The following is an 18735-nucleotide window of genomic DNA, read 5'->3' as shown; positions in this document are numbered from 1 at the left end:
TTCTTTTTCTGAGAAAACATCCCAATGCTGCCGAGGAGACAATCAGTGACGGAGATAAACAGTTTTTGTAAGGGTGGCCAGGCTAAGACTATTACTCACACCGAGGTGGCATGGAAATTGGTATCTACTTTTTCTTTTTTTCTGCATTGCAAATTGCTGTGGACCAAAGAAAATGCCAGGTCAACTACTGTTGATATTGCACTTTAAATTGCATTTTTTTTTTGGGGGGGGGGGGGGGGGGGGGGGTGTATAACACTAGTTCTTTGAGAAGGATGGTCAGACTTTAGTCATAAAGGGGCCATGCTGCTATTCTCTTTTTCTGACTTTGAGCTAGTTAGAATGCATGATTGCACTACAAATTAGCACGTTTAGCCAGTTAAATTCTGTAAGCTACAGTAACAACAATGCCTGAGTAATTTTTATAAGTTGTGGCTAAACATTAGCTCTGTCCATGGTAACAATTAACCAATTACTTTGCTCTTCTCTCATGCTAACATCAAGCTAGTTAGCTTATTAATATATGTAAAAATTAGCTGCTAGCAGAATGAGCCAGTTAGCGCATATTAGCGACTGTTAGCTACAGTACCAGCAACATTGCCTGAGTAACTTTGACGGGCCACGGCCACCCATTAGCTCTGCCGCTGTTGACAATTAACCACTTACCTGTTGCTCTTCTCTTACGCTAACTTTGAGCTAGTTAGCTTGTTAATATATATATAGAAATTAGCTGCTAGCAGAGTGAACCAGTTAGCGCATATTAGCTACTGTTAGCTACAGTACCAGCAACAATGCCTGAGTAACTTTGACGGGCCACGGCCACCCATTAGCTCTGCCGCTGTTGACAATTAACCACTTACCTGTTGCTCTTCTCTTACGCTAACTTTGAGCTAGTTAGCTTGTTAATATATACAGAAATTAGCTGTAAGCACAGTTAGAAATTTAGCTCCTGCTAGCTACAGCAACAACAATAATGGCTGAGTAATTTTGAAGAACTGTGGCCACCCATTAGCTCTGCCACTGGCGACAGTTACCTGTTGCTCTTCTCTTATCCTCACTTTGAGCTAGCTAGCTTGTTAGTATGTGTAGAAATGACCTTTAGCACAATTTGCTAGTTACCGCTTGTCAGCTAAAGCATCAACAACAATACCTATGTAATTCTGAATATAGGAGCTAGCTGCTACTGTAAGTAATCACAGTACAGAAACCACCCAACCTTTCTTTAATTTTATCTTGAGAGCCTAAAAGGTTGCACATGCTAATTTCTTTTCCAGGTAATTAGCTGTGCTGGTTTGTGAGCTTGAGTTAGCTTTTTAATTCAGAGTTAACTTGGCAGCTTGGTACTGTAAAGATGCTTCTCAGATCAAGACACAACTTGGAAAAGAAACACTTTCTGGCAGCAGTGTTATTATGAACTAAAATGTGGCCTAAAATTAAAATGACAAATTAAATTAAATAGGATCAGCAACTTTTGAGGAGGGCACTGTGACATAGAAATACCAAATTAAAATTTTCAAAAATGACTTCATATCCACTTTTTTTTTTACATGATTATTTATTTCATACTGTATTTATTTAATATTAAACACATCTGGGCTGCATAGAACACAACAGTTGCACTTGGAGTCTAATTCAATCCATTTACTTACACACTTTTTGTTCATGAAGGCTTGTTGTTTTTGAAGGCTTGCCACTAATGTAATGTACAAGGTCACTGGCCAGTCAACTGATTACCTAAGCCACATTTTGCATGGTTGAAATGCTGCCACTGGATGGCTCGGGGGAGCATTTGAAGGAGCAACAATATGTGAATGTCACAGCAGTTTCCCTCTGCTTTGTCAGAAACCGAGTACAGTAGCAGCAAGTGGGAAAGCTCTGCTATCTCAATAGCCATATTGTTGCTTCCCTAATGCTTTGTGTGCCATTTCACTGATCACAGAACGTGTAGGCTGTAATTCATGTTACAGTTCTATTCAGACTTTTTATTATTTTTTCCTTGTGCTGTCAAGTTATCAGAGTACATTAGCTTTTGTAGGCCTCCCCTACAATTATTTCTAAGTGACCTTTTCATGGCTCGAATGTTGGTTTTTACAAAAGATGATTGGCTGCAGGATTACAGAAATAATGCCTATCCAAGGAAAGGATGCACTATTGAATAATTATGGTTTTATGTTTAATAACAGTTAGCAGACATAGATATATTTCCCACTCATCACTTTGATTTGCTTTTAAATGCACACACACATTTTTATTTTTATAGCTGTAGAAATCCAGGTTTTTATTTCAGTTTATGTTCCAAAATGGATTACACTTACTGCACTAAATACTGTGAAATATTGTGAAGAAAACAGAGAATATTCAATATTTGCCTGCGCTGAGTCTCTGTCCCTGACACACGGTGATAACAACTATTCAGCTTTGAGTCGAAGAACCTGAATAATGGATCCCATCCTCAGTAAATAGGATTAGTAACCAAGGTAACGCTGATGTTGTTGGAATACCGTGTGCTCGCACACACATTTTCTCACTGGCAGTTCTTTTTTTTTGTCCCCTTTATCCGACATAATTTTTCATTGCAAGAGGCTGCAGATTCCAACAGCTCAGCCACTTTGACACTGCGTCGCCTCAGTCTCTTCACAATTACATAATGCAGTTTTATTGTGAAGTGCTATCCTATAATGGGTTTGTTCAACTAATTATGTGGCACGGGATTACGTTGCAAATACAGTGAGAGGATGTAATTCGCAAACTGAATTATGGCTGCATTGTGTAGCGAGGCTGCTCCCTCTGAACCTGTATGAAGAAAGAAGCTGCCCAGTCATCCAGGAAACTAGAACAGAGGAGTGTTTGCAGCGGAGATATTCTCCGTCATGAGGCATCCATTACACCTGAGTCTGAGGTCACACGAAACATTCTGATGCTCATTCACTCATTCCCCTTAGAAACACGAGCTTTCAGCATTACACCAGCAAGAGGCTAAGGCTATTTGCTTCACTATTGACTATTCAACACCCACTACGGCCGCGTGACAATTCATGTTTACAGAGCTGCATCAGTGCATGTGGGTGTGTGGGAATAAACTGCTGCTCGCCATCTCTCAAGTGGCCTTGACATTTATCAGCAGCAGACACTGAAAATTAATGCGGTGCAGGGATGCAGACATACATGTGCTAACTCAAACGAGCTCTGCAGTGACCACCTAACGGCAGTTTAAACCCCCAACCTGACACCCGTCCTATATTGATGTTCATGGACAGGTCACGGGGACATGACAAATCAGTAGAGAAGCGCTAGATTGCCTCTCGTGTCAGATAAATCAGGGGTGGGTAGTGGTCATGGAGCCATTTTACTGCTTCTTACTGTTATATTTCATGTTGTCGGCTCTGTTGTTTTCTTTAGAACAGGACACTAATTTATTCCATCAGTGGGTTTTCCTGCTGACCTTGCCTTTCCATATATTTACAACCTCCATTAAGCTACTCATGCTATGGGGTGATCGCGTCATGAGGAGAAACACGGGGAAAAAGCGGCGCAAGACGTGTTGTAATTGGAATTGTGCGACATTTGTTATCAAAAGAAGCACAAACAAAAGGAGCCTCATCCCAGAAATGTAGTCTGCAAACTGCTTTCAGAGGGGAAAAAATGATGACCTAGTGTTCAAAGCCCGCTCCTTAAAAAATGATTACTGCTTCTACAGTGGTGCCTTTTGTCAGTTAAGAGCAGAAGACAGATAAGTCTTCATTTTCACTTTCATGCCGGCGTGGTCGTGTCAGAATAGGTGTCACATTGTTCAAAAGGTGGATGTCTCCTTCGTGGAATGAAACAGTTTGCTGTTCTGACGTTACAGAGCGGAGACAAGAGAATCACAATCTCATGCCAATATTAGAGGAGTATGAATAAAGTCATGTGGTTGACGTGTGTCTGCTGGATTGCAGCTGAAAGGAAAAAGAAAGGATTCGGTGCAGAAGTACTGAATCCTCCCTTGCTTTGTAATGCATTGCGCCTTGGCAGACAGGCCCTTAAAAGGTTGTTGTTTGGGTCTGGCCACCTGCCTGATTTATAGACTTTTTTTTTTTTTTTCCATGGAGGGAGGGAACTCATTGAATTGATTCCTTTTGTAATTTCCCACCACTCCACCACTGTACATTTCTCTTCGCCATGCCTCAGCCACTCTGCCCTGATTGTTGCCTAGGCAGCTTGACGGGCTGAGGAAAGGCTGGAGGAGCTGCTCACTGAAACAGAACACAGAAAGGTAACCTGATACACCTTTTCCAATGGTGTTGCTGCCATGTACTGCAGAGTCGGAATAATTGCTTTTGTGGATTCCTTCCATTTATATCTTGTCTTAAAATGTGTCCGTCTGCCTGTGAAAGCAGCGGCAACAACTGAGGGAAGAAAAAAAATTCCCTCCTTTATTTGTAAATCAATGCTTCTGTTTGTATTATAGGCTGCAGAGCATCTCGGTGGTGCAGCCAGCCGTAAATTTGTGCGCTTTTGTGTATTGTGGTCAGAGGAAACTATTCTGCACCACAAAGATGAGCTGCAGGCACAACATTGTGTCTGATTTGAAGGTAAAAGAACAGTTGAGTGGGATTTAATTGAATATGAGGCCATAAACAAATTAAATGTCATACAGGATGCTCCATCTTTCTATCTGCATCTTGACAAATGACTCCAGTCTCCAAGATAGAGTGACATAAACCTAATTTTCTCCACATTTTCATTCAGCTGCTGCCCTTTTGACTTCATGAATGAAGGTACACATTGCTGGGCTGGAATTCAACTTGACAGCTACAGCAAAGAGGGACTATAAAAAGGGAGGAGGAGGAACAAGTTTAATTTTGCCAGCTGAGGGTGCGTAAAGTGCTATAAATATGAAATAAATTTCAGTCAATGGGACATTTACACAACCTCGCTATTTATGACTATCTCAAGTCATTACAGGGTGATTTTTCCTCTGAATAATAGTTGCGTAGAGGAAGAAAGCAACATCTCTCAAGATAATAGTTACTCATCAAGAGGCAGAAAAGGCTTTGGATTAACTTTTACTGTTTAAAACAAGAATGAAAAAGGAAAGAAAAGTGTTAGTACCATCACCAAAATGTGGATTTTGGAGGTTGTGGTGACCAAACCGGAGACTAAATATTAGAAAATGCTAATGCTACTCTGCAAATGGGCAAACATGTTGTCAACTTTATAAGGTATAGTGCTCATTGGAGCTTCGTAAAGAGGCCAAAAAAGAGAGGTTGCTTCCATTCGTTCATTGGCTATCATTGAAAAAGCAATTACAATTCAGTCGCATGCTATATTTTCAGTTGGCTCATTATGTAAAAGCTCGAAAGATTAAGCATTTTCATTCACATGAGCTCAAGGTTTACTCACTGCATTCACTGCTGCTCAGCGGTGTTAAATGCAAGAAATGACAGTGTAATTAATAAGCTTAACAGAATTAAAGCAAACTAGCACAACAACTTTTGCTGCATCCATTCATCCACTGGCTACCATACAAAAACTTTAATATTTACAATTCAGTCACATATATTTTTGACTGGGACATTATAAAAACAAGGTTAAAAATTATCAACTTTGAGTCAGTAAACAGCGTTGTGCTTACCCGTTTGAATGCTATTGCATTCATACTCACACATCAGATTTTCAGTTTTAGTGCTAACTCCTTTTTTAAAAACTTAAATGCAAACATTAGTGATTGATATCTTTTTCTTTCCTACTACTTCTAAACCTATGACTACAATAACTGCAACTGCTGTAAAAACTGCTGCATCCATTCATCCATAGAGAAATCTTTAATTAATAGTGACAGATCAGTCACTTATCATATTTTTGGCTGGGACATTATACAAAAAGGTCAAAAATAATTATCTTTGAATCAGTAAACATTATAGTGCTTAATTATTTCAATGCTAATTGTATTCATACTCACACACCAACCTTTTGGCTTTAATGCCAATAGCATTCACTCCTTTGTTAAAAACTGAAATGCACATATTAGCTATACCATGTCTTTTTCCTATCCTTCTATTTATAAAAAGACTAAGATACCATTAGATTGTGGAGTTGATACCAACACAACTACTGCAAAATCTAAATCTATGCCGACTGCCTGCATCCATTCATCCACTGACTACCACAGAAGAATCTTTAGTAGTGACAATTCAGCTACCCATCACATTTGTGGTTGGGACACTACACAAATAGATGAAAACATTGATGCCTTCATAATCACACGATCTCCAAGAGAGCAAGGAACAACTGTACAGTCTAAATAATCCGCCTTGGGTTACACTGCTTTTAGTAACCCAAGCATGCTATGTTGTCCTTTATATATCCTTAAGAATTCCTTTTTTACTTGGGTGGTTATCGTCTCGGGAGAAAGACTATATCCCATGTACCTCATACGTCTTTTCTAACTTCAATACTGCAGCCTTTCACAGCGGGCCCTTTCCTCTTTACCTGCAGCAACCATCATTTCACTACAAATAGTGTCTATATGCTTTGCAGCTCCAACCATTTTTACTCCCTCCGAACTCTGTTCCTAGAAAATTCATCGACTATTAGAAAGCCCGGAGCGATGGTACAATTAGCTAACATGCAAATGGAGCCATTTCTCAGTTGGCCCTCATTCACCTGCACCGGGGAGCAGGTTAATATGCGACGGGAGAAAACTCCTTTAGCAAGACATTGGATGATGCGCAAGTAGGAATTTCTTATTGTCCAGAGGAGGGGAGGGGCTGCTGCTTGCGACGGACGAGGGAACACTTCAGCCGCAATGACAAGATTTAATTTCTTTCGATGATGGTATACAGCTGCACAGAGTTGGAAGTAATCTGGTCAAAGCTGTCCAGCGCAGAATAGATCAATCTCTGTCTGCTCTTAATCCAATTTGATTGGTAAGGATAGCACCGGGGTGATATAAAACCCACTCTGCATGATTGTTTTGAAAGCTTCCTCTCTACTATGGAACTTAGCTCCACAGGACATTTAAAAGCTCTCTATCCCTCAGTGCGGCTGGATATTCTCATCATCTCAATGCGGGCAAACAGACAAACAGCATCAAAACCAACATCATGGCATTTAGTGTGGAAATCCTTCTCGTTAGTAGCAAAACAAACAGTTTACACTGTTTATGACACTTTAATACGCCAGGTCAGGTGGCGCTGGCTTCATATTAGGGGTCACTACAACAATACATCATGTTTTAGTGCACTTATCAGATGTTTGAATAGAAATAATATGTTTGAGGCAGTAAACAGTCCTGTGTTTACATACTAATTGCATTTATACTCACGCACCAGCTTTTCAGCTTTAGCACTAATAGCATTAACTTCTCTATGTAAAACTGAAATTAAGATATTAGCTATGCTATGTCTTATTCATATCCTGCTATTTTTAATGAAATAAAAAAAAACAACTGTTGCTTTTTGGAGTTAATACCAACAGTGTCATGCACTCCTACTAATTCTATGACTACAACAACTGCAACTACTGTAGAAATACCTCTAAGACACCCACATTTTCATACTTTGCCTGTTGGTATGACAAAAAAAAATCTATATATCATGTTTCAAACTACAAACAGCACAGTGCACACCAATAATATATCAGTTTAAATGCCTTCCTGTTAAACTTGGAATGGTTTATGTCAACTTGTGGAGGTGGATAACAAACTGTAAACACTGGCAAAGAGTGACCCTTTTCCACTTTCATCTCTGTTATGGAGCAAGATTCATTTCAAATCATGTTTGTCTATATTCCATCCATCCATTGAACTTTAATACTAATTAATTCACCTTTCAGCTCTGTTTGCACCAAATTAGAAGAAAATGTCTGCCTCTTCAGCTGCTAAATACTCCAATATGTTCATCTTTCAGCTGTTAACTTTGTGTCTCTGAGGCTGAGGAGGTGATGTACAGTAGGTTTTTACAGGTTTTTTTCTCGCTAGAAACCGCCGCCTGCTGCAGCCAAAACTGACGCCGTGAGAGAGGTGAGAGTGAAAACCAAAACAGTAAAGTTGCGGGCCATAAAACCTGCAACTGGAAGATGACATAAAGCTCAGCAGAGCCGAGGGAAACTGCAGCGTCGGACAATAATTCCCCGTGGGTTCATCACTGTGGGCGGCCGCCATATGATCCATTGTTAATATAAAAATGTTGATTGTGGCTGCTATAAACCAAAGAACACTGAAAGGACTGCAAACACAACAGAGCATACTGGCTTTCTGTGGACTTAACTTCTGCTCAGAGTTGGGAAAAGACTATATTTCTCTTTGAGCATGAGTAGAAAAACACATTTAATTAAACTGCTACCCACACTAGTGACTGTAAGTTCTTCTTTTGGTTGTTTTTGATGATTATTACTTTGAAATCTTTTCATGCGTAATCGCGACATAACCAGTAAAATTTCCATAAGGACAAATTAATACAATTACAGTATGACATAAATACAACCAAAGTCTTTAAATATGCTGCACTATTGTAAAGGTGTGCTTTGATTTGGTGGATCTAACATATTTGGCCGTTGACCGTTCTGCTCCCCTCATTAAATCTGGATGTGTCATCATTAGAGCTCCAAGTTGCAGCTGCAGCGGGGACAAATTTTTAATGGGGGCAAATTAGCATTTGTTAACATCTACTCTGCAGGAGAGGTAAAACAAAGTCCCAACTCTTCATTAGGAGCATTAATCTACACTTTAAAAAGTGTGACTGTGATGAAAACACCGACTGCAGCCTGGACTTCGCTATCTCGAACAGTCGCAGCCAAACGGCGGCGCGTTTTGTTAGAGAAGGGGGCATTTCATTTAATCTTCTTCTAGGCTGCCTACAATTAACAGTTTGCAGAAGGGTATTTCTTATTTATGGGCGCCCCTGTGAGCTGCGCTGTGCTCAATAGCCTGTATTGTAAGAGGATGACAGGCAATTTTTTGGCTTCAAAGGCTTGGCAACAGCTCAGTGGAATTTAAATGACCTTAAAATTCACAGGTTTCTTTTATGGAAGTATTATGCAGAAAAGCAGGGAATATTATCTGTATAATGTCATCAAAATAAGTCACTTTTTTCACATTTCCTGCACTTTGCTCTCATTGTGGGCATATATATGCATATGAATGTGCTGCAGTGTGCTTGTGTCAAACTCAGAGAGGTTACAGGAAAGATATATTTGGCATCGCCTCTTCTCTGGTGGCGTCGCACAGAGCGGCTGGTCGGCCATCTGTAGTCTTGCCATGACCTATGTGTCAGCAGAGGCCGTGTCCGGCAGCAGCTGCCCTTGCCTGTAGCACCGCCTGGCGCTCAAACTGCTTCATGAGAAGATGCTCGCCTGCCACTTCCTCAGATTTGTGTGCATGTTTGTGCTGCTGGTGTAGCGGGAGTGTGACGGCTTGGACGCACTGCGAGGCAAAGTCCTGTGCAGCTGGCCCGACCATACGTTCGCACCGCAAGAAACGCAATCAATCAAGTCGCTGGAAATTCATTAATTTCATATTGAGGTAAGCAGCCAGAGAAACTCATGCTAGACGTGGAGAGTTGGCCAAGAAAATGTTGGCCGTGGCTTGCCTTTGTGTGGCCATCAGGCTTCAATGGGCAGGTTTTCCCTCTTCGCTGTTTCCAATGTCAATTTCATTTTTATTCATAATCACTTTGCCTGCCAAGTGCAAAACGGATGCAAAGTTTATTCTAGTCATTCATCGCTCTCCACATGACAGGAATGAATATTTCATAGCCATTATATGACCCCAAGGGTAAGTCTGCTTTTTGAAATCAAAGTTTCTTGAACCACCTGTTGGTCAACTTAAATGAGGAAACACAATACGGGAAGGTTTTCATATTGTTCCCTTTCCTGTAACTCTCCTAAAGAAGCTAATCACAGAAAACAGCGTCGACAGTTCGGCGTGAACAGACCTGTAGGATATGTAGCTGAAGACATCGGTTTGAAATACCCCTCAGATGGACTTTGATGATACAAATCTCCATCATGTTATGTTTATGCCTGTGACTGTTCCCTCCTCGTAGTGCCGGGCTAAATGTTCAAAGGTAGCAGGAACTTTGTGTAACACATTGACGAGATAGGAAGCAAAGAAAAAAAAAACTTTGCATCGCAAACTTCAAAGAATCCCCAACACTTCAAAAGCTTCTTCATGGTTCAGTGACTAATCTTCAAAGTCGTGCCAAGGATTGAACTGATAGTGCCGCCGTGTATAGCAGGTACAAACATCCTTGTCAGTGCCACTGAGGTGTGAGGTGGAGAGAAAAGGCAAGAGGAGATAAAACCGAAAGCTAATTGAGACAAAGTCTGTCCCTCGCCTGTGTGAAATACAAAGCCCCTGGCTGAAGACATTTGGTAATTACAACTGCCAGAGAACCAATCAGTCAGATGAATACCCCCATTAGAGGTTGAAGCCCGACATTAAGGTAAATTGGGGAATTATTGGTGATCCTGGAGGTTCATCCCAGTCGCTGTGAAGCTTACTGTAGCTCCATCTTAGCCACTTTGCTGCTTTGTGAAATCTCAAGAAATTATCTGAAGAAAAATGACCTTGAATGCTTTGTCTTCAGAGAAATATTTATTATGTTCTTTGTACAATTTCTGCACCTGCTAAATCTATATTCTCCTACTAATCGACATTGGATGCTTCCTTCGACCAGCTCCTTACAAAGTGACTTTAATTGTTATTTAATGGCTCTGTATTTTATCTAGTAGAATGGCGGAGATAATAACATCTTTTCTGCAGTCTGTGTTAATGGCGAGGAGGAAGCTTTGTCTCCCAAAAATTACACTCCTATACAGCTGAACTGCATTTTCAATTATTTTAAGGGAAACATATTTTCTCCTGGGTTTGTTTTTGTTGTCAAACATACATTTCTAATCAACATATGTCTCCCTTTTATTGCATTTGCTTTCCATCTGTTTTCCCTTTTCAGCCAAGCAATCATACTAGATTGGGTGGAAGTCCCCCTAGTAACGCAAATAATGAAGAAGAAGCTTTAAATATGTTGGGAAAGGGCTATATTTTAACCCATACCGTGATATTTAGCTAAACTTAACGAGGCAGCAAGTGAAAATTAAGCTTAAAAATAAAGGCCCCACATTGAACATGAACCTCAGTATCCTGTATTGGATTTATTCCAACATTTTCCTCCAACCTTCTAAATTGGAGTTTGTGGCTCTTTGCCAGTGGAAAACACAAATTGTGTTTTTTCAAGAGCACAAAAAAAACCCACTGTAGTAATACTCATATCACTATCTTATAACAACTGGCCTTCTACAAGAACATTCTACCTGATAAATGTCACTTTGGTGAGATTTGACTGGTATTAATGCATCTAAATTCAACATAAAGTTACAATGTAAGGTTATATCACTGACTAGAACACAGCATCCTTAGCATTGTTTGTTGTGTTAGAAAAGAAATATGAAGCCAAAACTGTCAAACCTTCAAGTAAACTTGCATGCCATGAAATAAATAGAATATTAGTTTTACACGAAGTTTCATTTATTCTCAAAAACAAAAAAATGTTTTTTCCCCTCAATTTTAAAGAAAGGCAGGCTGTCAATACAGAACCTCTTTGAAAAGACTAAATCATTCATGCGTCTCATTTGTAAAAGATTCAAAAAAATGTCTTTAATCCCACAGATCCTCTCAAATCACTTGGATGTGGCACTTAAGAACAAGTCTGTCCATACGAGTGGATCTTGCATGAGATACATTGTGTATTTAATAACACAAAATATGTGTTTCATGTCCAGTTAGTGCTGAATGATTAATTGAATTTGGCAAGAAAATCAAGATTATTGTGCTGCATTCTGTTTCACAATAATGCTCTTATTTTCTCTTCTGATAGAATTCCAGTGCATCCTTTTCCAGTTCATTTCTGTTTCTTCCTTACTAAGTGAACTGTTCACCCTCTAACAGGGAGCATCAGCTGAGGTTGGACCGTCATAATCCAGGTTAGTGATACTGAACATGTGCTGTTCCAACAGTAATCCTGCTCGGTCCAAGAGGAGCCGTACATTCAAACATTTGGTGCATATGTTTGGCCCAGGAGGCAACGCTGCATAGCTGCCATCTGTGGGATGATGACAGAATGGCTCTAATTCAGAAATCCTGCCTCGATACGATGATACTGTTGAACTTCTGTTGCTTTTGGATAGTCGGCTCTGGCCACTGTGGGGGTACAATAATCGTCCCTGTCATATCTCATGTTGCATATTTGTGGAGAACCTGCTGCTAAATCACTTGCAGATGACTTGATTAATCGCTTTTTGTTAACATTTGCCTGTTGGTTTATCTGTCCACAAGATTATGCAAAAACTAGCAAGCGGCATTCCTTGAAATGTGATGGAGAAACAGTGCACAAGTAAAAGAAGAGAGCACTGAAGTTTGGTGTGGATCAGTTTCATATAAATTGCAAGATAAAGCACTGCTTAGCACTTTTCTGGTTTTGATTTGCTTTTTTTCCCAAATAAATTCCGTTTAAAATTCAAGGAAATCCACTGTGTTTTTAAAAGGTTCTATAAATGCATGAGATTTCCAAAGTAAATGAGTGATTATGTTAAACAGATGCTATGTAAGTTTTTGACAAAGTAGTTATAAATAAGATTTCTGCTACCGCATGCTCAGTACTTTCATGTCTAATTCCCCGTGAGTCATTCAGAAGTTTCTACACATTATGAATCCAATATCCAGGACTCGAGTTAATAGAACTAATGACAATGAAAGCTGCTGTATAGAGAGAGAGTTATTGACTGTAAAAGTGTTTTTATTTTTTTAATGAAATGTCCTCATCTGAATCAAGAGTCCAAAGCCAGATCATGTTGCATACTGTACAGATTACAAAGCCCTGTAAAGCTATTTGAAATACTGGGCTGTAAGAATAAAAGTGGCTACTGTTGAAATAACAAAATAAAGTGAATAGTATGAAAAAGGAGCTTTTATATGAAGAAAATCATATTCATTTAATGAAACTTGCAGTTCAGTGTGCAGATGGCTCTGGAGAAATCGCTCTACATCAAAACAATATGCACTCTAAGACATGAATGTTGTCTTTCTGTTACAGTTATCATCCTGAACCCAAATCTTCCCTCCAAACAGGAGCAAACAGACAATATGACCCACGCAGAAATAGAAAACATGCCGATAATTAGCTTAGAAAGTCAGCTGCACTCCTGTTTGATCCCCTCTTCAGGCTTATAAGTTGGGGAAATATAGAGGTTTGTGTAAATCAAACAATTCTTCACAGGCATGAGTGAAATCAAGACAAAAGCAGAACTCGCCAGGTGTTCAATCCAATTGATTCCTCTCAGCTCAAAATGTGCATATCAAAGTAGACTCTTGTAGGGAAGGGCCTCTTGCGGTGACGGCCATAGTTCCCCAAAAATCAAAGGAGACTTAACAGTTCCCTGCATTTAAGGGTTGAATCTCAATAACCCAGGAGTCCCAAAGGTGTCCTGTCACTGTTACTACTGAGAACGGTTCAGATTCCCACTGATGCATGTTTGGAATTTCAGCACAAAGCATAGCACTGTGTAAGAGGAGAAAATGAAAACCCCCATAAACAAATGACATGTCTTAAAGGGGAGAAATTGAGTCTTCTACAGCTACATTTAATTGGCTTTCTGCATGTGGTTTCTCCATTAAAAATGGCTCCCACCCTCTCCATCTGTAAATAGACACTTCATCACGCCCCCTCGATTCATTTCCCTTTAATTGCACGGCATTTGTAGTACAACAGTAAAGTACAATTAAAACAGTCTCAATATTTGCTGACAGCTATAGTCTTGCCAGCTTTGTGTTTAAATGACTCAGAGTTAAGAGGAAGTGCAGGGACAGTGAGGTAAGCTTGATGAAGGGGCTGATACCTTGATGACTCTTTTTAGTGTGTCTCGCAAATGGGCAATGCAAACACGACTGTGGCAGGTAGTAATTGCAATTAATTCGGCGTCTTCTCAAATAGGCAAATCACAGCTCAATTATTCCAACCGGTAACCACAAGCACAGATGCAGATTTTTTTTAAAACATTTGCGACTCGCGAGCCCAAGGGAACCCTCAAGGGCCTCCCTGGGCAATGAAGCCGTCATTGTGCTTCATGAAGTGTAGCAGTTTCTTTTCTCTCCTCGCCCTGGCATATTTCCATTTATCAGGTCTACTGATGCGCAGTGTAAGAGCCCCAGACTTCAGCAAAAATGGATCAGAGTGTGAGGTTTGTCAAAAAAAAGGTGGGGAGATGCATTGAAAATACACAAACATGAACAAATACTCAAATGTGGATGCATTCAAATGAACACACAAAAAAAATGAGCATACACATGCATGAAGTCAGTCCCGCACTTGCTGTTATGCACAAAAAGACATAAAAGCGATGGAGAACCTCACACGGCAGGCCGATCACAATCCTTGAAGTATAAGTTTTGACAGTTTGACAGCACGTGCTGTCTTTTGTGTAGCAGAAGAGGCTTATGGAGTCTGTCTGCTGCCCTCAACACTTCTTCTCCTCTTAGAGTAATAACATAAAATACATGCACCATATGGCTTTATGCATAATGCTGAGGAGTTTGAACAACTTCCATGTGCCAAAACAAACAGTTATATAAAAATAACATGCTTTTGAAGGGGTTCTTTTCAAAATAAGACATCAATCACATGGAGAAAAAAATGACACCTCCTCTCTCGGAGTGATCGCTGTCACAAAAGCGGCTCAGATGTTACTAACAAAGCCTTTAAAAGTCGTATCTGAGACTTTATTTATATCCGAGCAAAGTATCATTTCCGTTTTGGAAATAATAACTAAATTTAAAATAGGATTTAAAGCACCTGGAATGACTGAGAGCTTTCAGATCCTTTTAGCGTCACACTGGATGACATGTAAGCCCTTAAAGCGCTGTGCAAAAGCCAGACCACGTAATGACATACTAGCTGTGGATGAATGCTCACATCCTCTTAAGAGCAATACATGAACTCAAACATTCAAATGGCAGAAGTTCTTATGAGGGGAACATTGCTTTGAGGGTGAAGGGCCACCTTTAAATGGAAACACCACCGGGGCTGTTTTCCAGCAAAGACAACTGTCATCCGTCGACGTGACAGCAACTATTTCTCATTCTGGGAAGAAAATCCACTTCTACATTCCCCATTCCAAGGAAAGTGTCACCTTAAATGACTCCTTTGGTAAAGTATCAGTAAATAATAAAAAATCGGCGCTCGCTGGTGAAAAATGGTGACACATGAAATTTTATCCATGAGGATTAGCGTCTCTATATCCATCAAATTCCTAAATAACTTAAGGTGAAGTGAACTGCTAAACCTTTGATCCTCCTCCTCGTCGTCTCTGCCTGCCTCTCATGCCTTATCTCATCATCCATTTCCTCCCTTGTTTGTTGCTGTGAGTGACACCTCGTACTCAGCCTTATACAATATCTGTCAGATGGTATTATTAATGCCGATAGAGCGCCGGATGAATCGTCATGCGAATAAGTCACCGTAGTGGAGGAGGTCACAAAATGATCAAAGAGTCGTGGGGAAGTGGTTGGCGTTTTTTTTTTTTTTTGCCCGGCAACACCAAACCCCAGGGAATTTAAAATACATGGACAAACAGCTTTTTCATGGAAGGGTGAATCCTGTTAATTTGTGGTGCTGTTGGAGTAATAACAAGCATAAGACAATAATAAGGCTCCCATGTGGCTTCTCCTTTTTTTTGTTTTTTTGCTATGTTTACAATCCTGTAATCAGCGTAAAATTAATCACCCTTAAAAATCTAATTCCAGCTTATCATGTGCTATTAGTTGCCCGCTTGCAAAGTTATGGATTTACTTTAATAAAACTATAAACACTGTCATGTGATAATCACTGTGCGCTGATTCCTCTGCCTTGCCTTGCAGAGTTGAAGAGGATTAAGTCCAGGTTCCCTTAGCTAACCCAATAATATGTATGACAGAGCTGCAGGCGGCTTAGTGTTTACTGCTTCACATCTCTCCGAGGAGCTCCAAGTACAGCATAGACGGGCCTGATGTTTTTCTCTCTATCACCTCTGCTGCTTCTCTCTAAATCACGCCTGATACCTACTGCCCTGCACCCCTCCTTCAGTCTCTGCGTTTTATCTAACAGCTCCATCTGACTGCAGCTCTTTTCGGCTTTGCCTCATAGACTAGATTAAACAGAGCCTGAGTTTAAGGGAAAAAAATGCAGTTATTGACAGAAGCTGTCGACCGGCAAAAAGTGTTGCTGCCCATTTTTTAAATAATAAGATTTGTGATGTAAACAGTATTGTGGCTGAGTAATCAATGAGCAAACAAACTGTAGTGTAGCTCACTGAAAACACCACCAACATACTGTAAAAGCTCATGAAGAAACCTTTTTAAAAAAATATTCTAACCGTATAGCACTATAGCCATCCAGCAGTAGATCTTAAGTGTCTGTATTAAAGCTAAAGGTAACTTTTAATTGTGCAGTGCTGCGAGGTATTCCCAGAGGGTTCACACTGTTTCACAGATTGACACTTCGGCAGCGGCAATGTGCAAAGAAATGAATCAATGTGCCAACAAGTGCAACAAAGAAGCCGACAAGCTTGAATGCAAACAATGCGGGATTAAAATATAAAATTCAGATGTTTCAGAACATGCTTTGCAAACGTTGTCAGCAATGAAATGCCTTCAAACTGCTCATCAGGTCTTTAGATAGCTTGGGATGGAGCAGTTTTTTAGCTGTGAAACAACACTACCAACCATATTATGACATGTATTCGTTTGGACTCGTGTTTCTAGTTCAATTTACTCTTCTTTTAGCCCTGTTTAAGTCTCCCAAGGGAAATGTCGGGCTCCTTAGTTGCTAAATGCTCCACTATGTTCACTAGCCAACCCTGTCTCTGCAAAATTACATTCCCGTACAGATAAATTGCATTCTGAATTATGTTTTCAGGCAAGCACACACTCTGCTGGATTACGTTCAACTGTGACAAATCACAGATACATTTCTAACCAACATCTATTTTTATTGTTCCTCCTTTTCAGCCAAACTAATCATTTATTAGTTGAGGTGGGATCTGTCATCCATTTATAACCCAGAGAATGGAGGAGAAGCTTCAAACTTGTAGTGAAAGGGTCATATTTTAACCCAAACTGTGCTATTTTTTCAAAATCTAAGCACATATTTTGGTGCCTAAAGCTAAGAATAGCAGCTCCACGTGAACTCCGGTCTCCTGGGTGTAAGTCCTGTGGCTAAATTTCCTTCAAAACATAATTGGGAATGCAATTTAGTTATATAGGGAACATAATTTTCTTGAGACAGGGTTGCATCTGTTCATTGTTTGCTCCCGGGCAGGTGAGTCTATGAGTGTTTTCTTGGCTGGAAATGAGACCAGAGAGCGATGAGTCAAATCTAAACAGAACATTAGCAAGAAACAGAGAGAAAAAAAGGGAATTCAAAACATCTAAATATTGATTAGAGCAGATTTATTTATCTTCATAGCTAATAATATTGATAAAATTGGTTTTCAAGTTGTTTATGCGCTCCGCGGTTTTAAGATACAACTCATTTTTTATTCCTCTCTGGCTTGGGAAGTGTTTTGGTTGTTGCCTGTCTTCCAAGTTAGTCATCAGAAGTCCTTGGCTACATGACATACATTTTCAAGTCTATCACTCATGACAGCAGCAAAGTGACAGCACACACAAACTGCAACTGAGAGATTTCTCCTTTCCCGTGGCAAAAATATGATACTTTCTAACGAGAGCTAAGAAAAAAAAGAAGAAATATGGTTTGCACTTTGTCAAATACTGATTCACAGTGCAACAAATCTGACTTTGTCAACAGCGATTGTAAATACGTCTGATTCGGGCTTACCTGAGATACTGGCATTATGTTTGTCAAGCAAACAGCACAAATGGAGAGAACATGACAGGTACTTGGGGAGATGCTTTAGCGAGGTTAAAGCTCGGAGGCTCGTAGCGAGATTGTCCAAAAACAAGGCTGAGAAGTTACAAAAACAAGAGTGCATTGTTGTGCGGCTTTTTGACACCGCTGTCAGGTCGGATTACATCCTCCAAGATACGAACAGTCATCCAAAACAAAACTCTCTTACGAGCAACAATTTTTTGGCAGGAAGCGTGCCATTCTCGCAAATAATACAAAACATTTCAATCAATTTGAATGCCTGTGTTTTGGTGATGAAGCCACTAAATCTAACATGGCGGTAAGTGAAGTGTTTTCGCTGGAGTGTTTTTTTTGCTGGAGTATCCTGATGAAGTCACTTGTTAATGGTGGATCTTGGTTATGGACATTTTAATGACAAAGATGGCATTATTAAATATGCAGAAGACATGTAATAACTTTCTCCTCCTACTAATGACTCACCCGGGGGCATATTGATGAAAGCCTGTTTGGGTGTAGTAGACAGGCGATGAAAGGGAATATGATTAAAAATGCTCAAATGTCACTTTCAGAATAACATTAACATAACAGAAAAAGTGTTTTTCTTTTTCCATGAATAGTTTAGTTTGCCCATTTTGGATTGAGAAAGTGATTTTTCACACCCTGGAGAAAACTTGATATGAGGCTAAATTAGCATCTCCAAACAGGCCAATGCATAGCCACCGATAAATTTCCCAGCAATGACACTTGGCCTCATATTGCAGCTTTCTGCTGGCTTAGAGCAGTCACAATTAATTTCGTAAATGTTCACAGTGATGTAGCCAATCATTACATTACTGCATTACTGAAAGAGTGCTTAAATGTC

General features: G+C 39.9%; 1 protein-coding gene across 4 annotated transcripts in view; it reads right to left on the bottom strand.

Annotated features, from left to right (window-relative positions):
* The window catches only part of LOC111569235 (RNA-binding Raly-like protein), a 111325-nt gene that overhangs the window by 64969 nt on the left and 27621 nt on the right, over positions 1-18735 (bottom strand). The gene's annotated exons all lie outside the window — the stretch shown is intronic.

This window comes from Amphiprion ocellaris, chromosome 22, assembly GCF_022539595.1.
Source record: "Amphiprion ocellaris isolate individual 3 ecotype Okinawa chromosome 22, ASM2253959v1, whole genome shotgun sequence".
Classification (NCBI taxonomy): domain Eukaryota; kingdom Metazoa; phylum Chordata; class Actinopteri; family Pomacentridae; genus Amphiprion; species Amphiprion ocellaris.
Note: the sequence above shows the minus strand (reverse complement) of the source record. Positions and strands in the feature narration are given on the sequence as shown.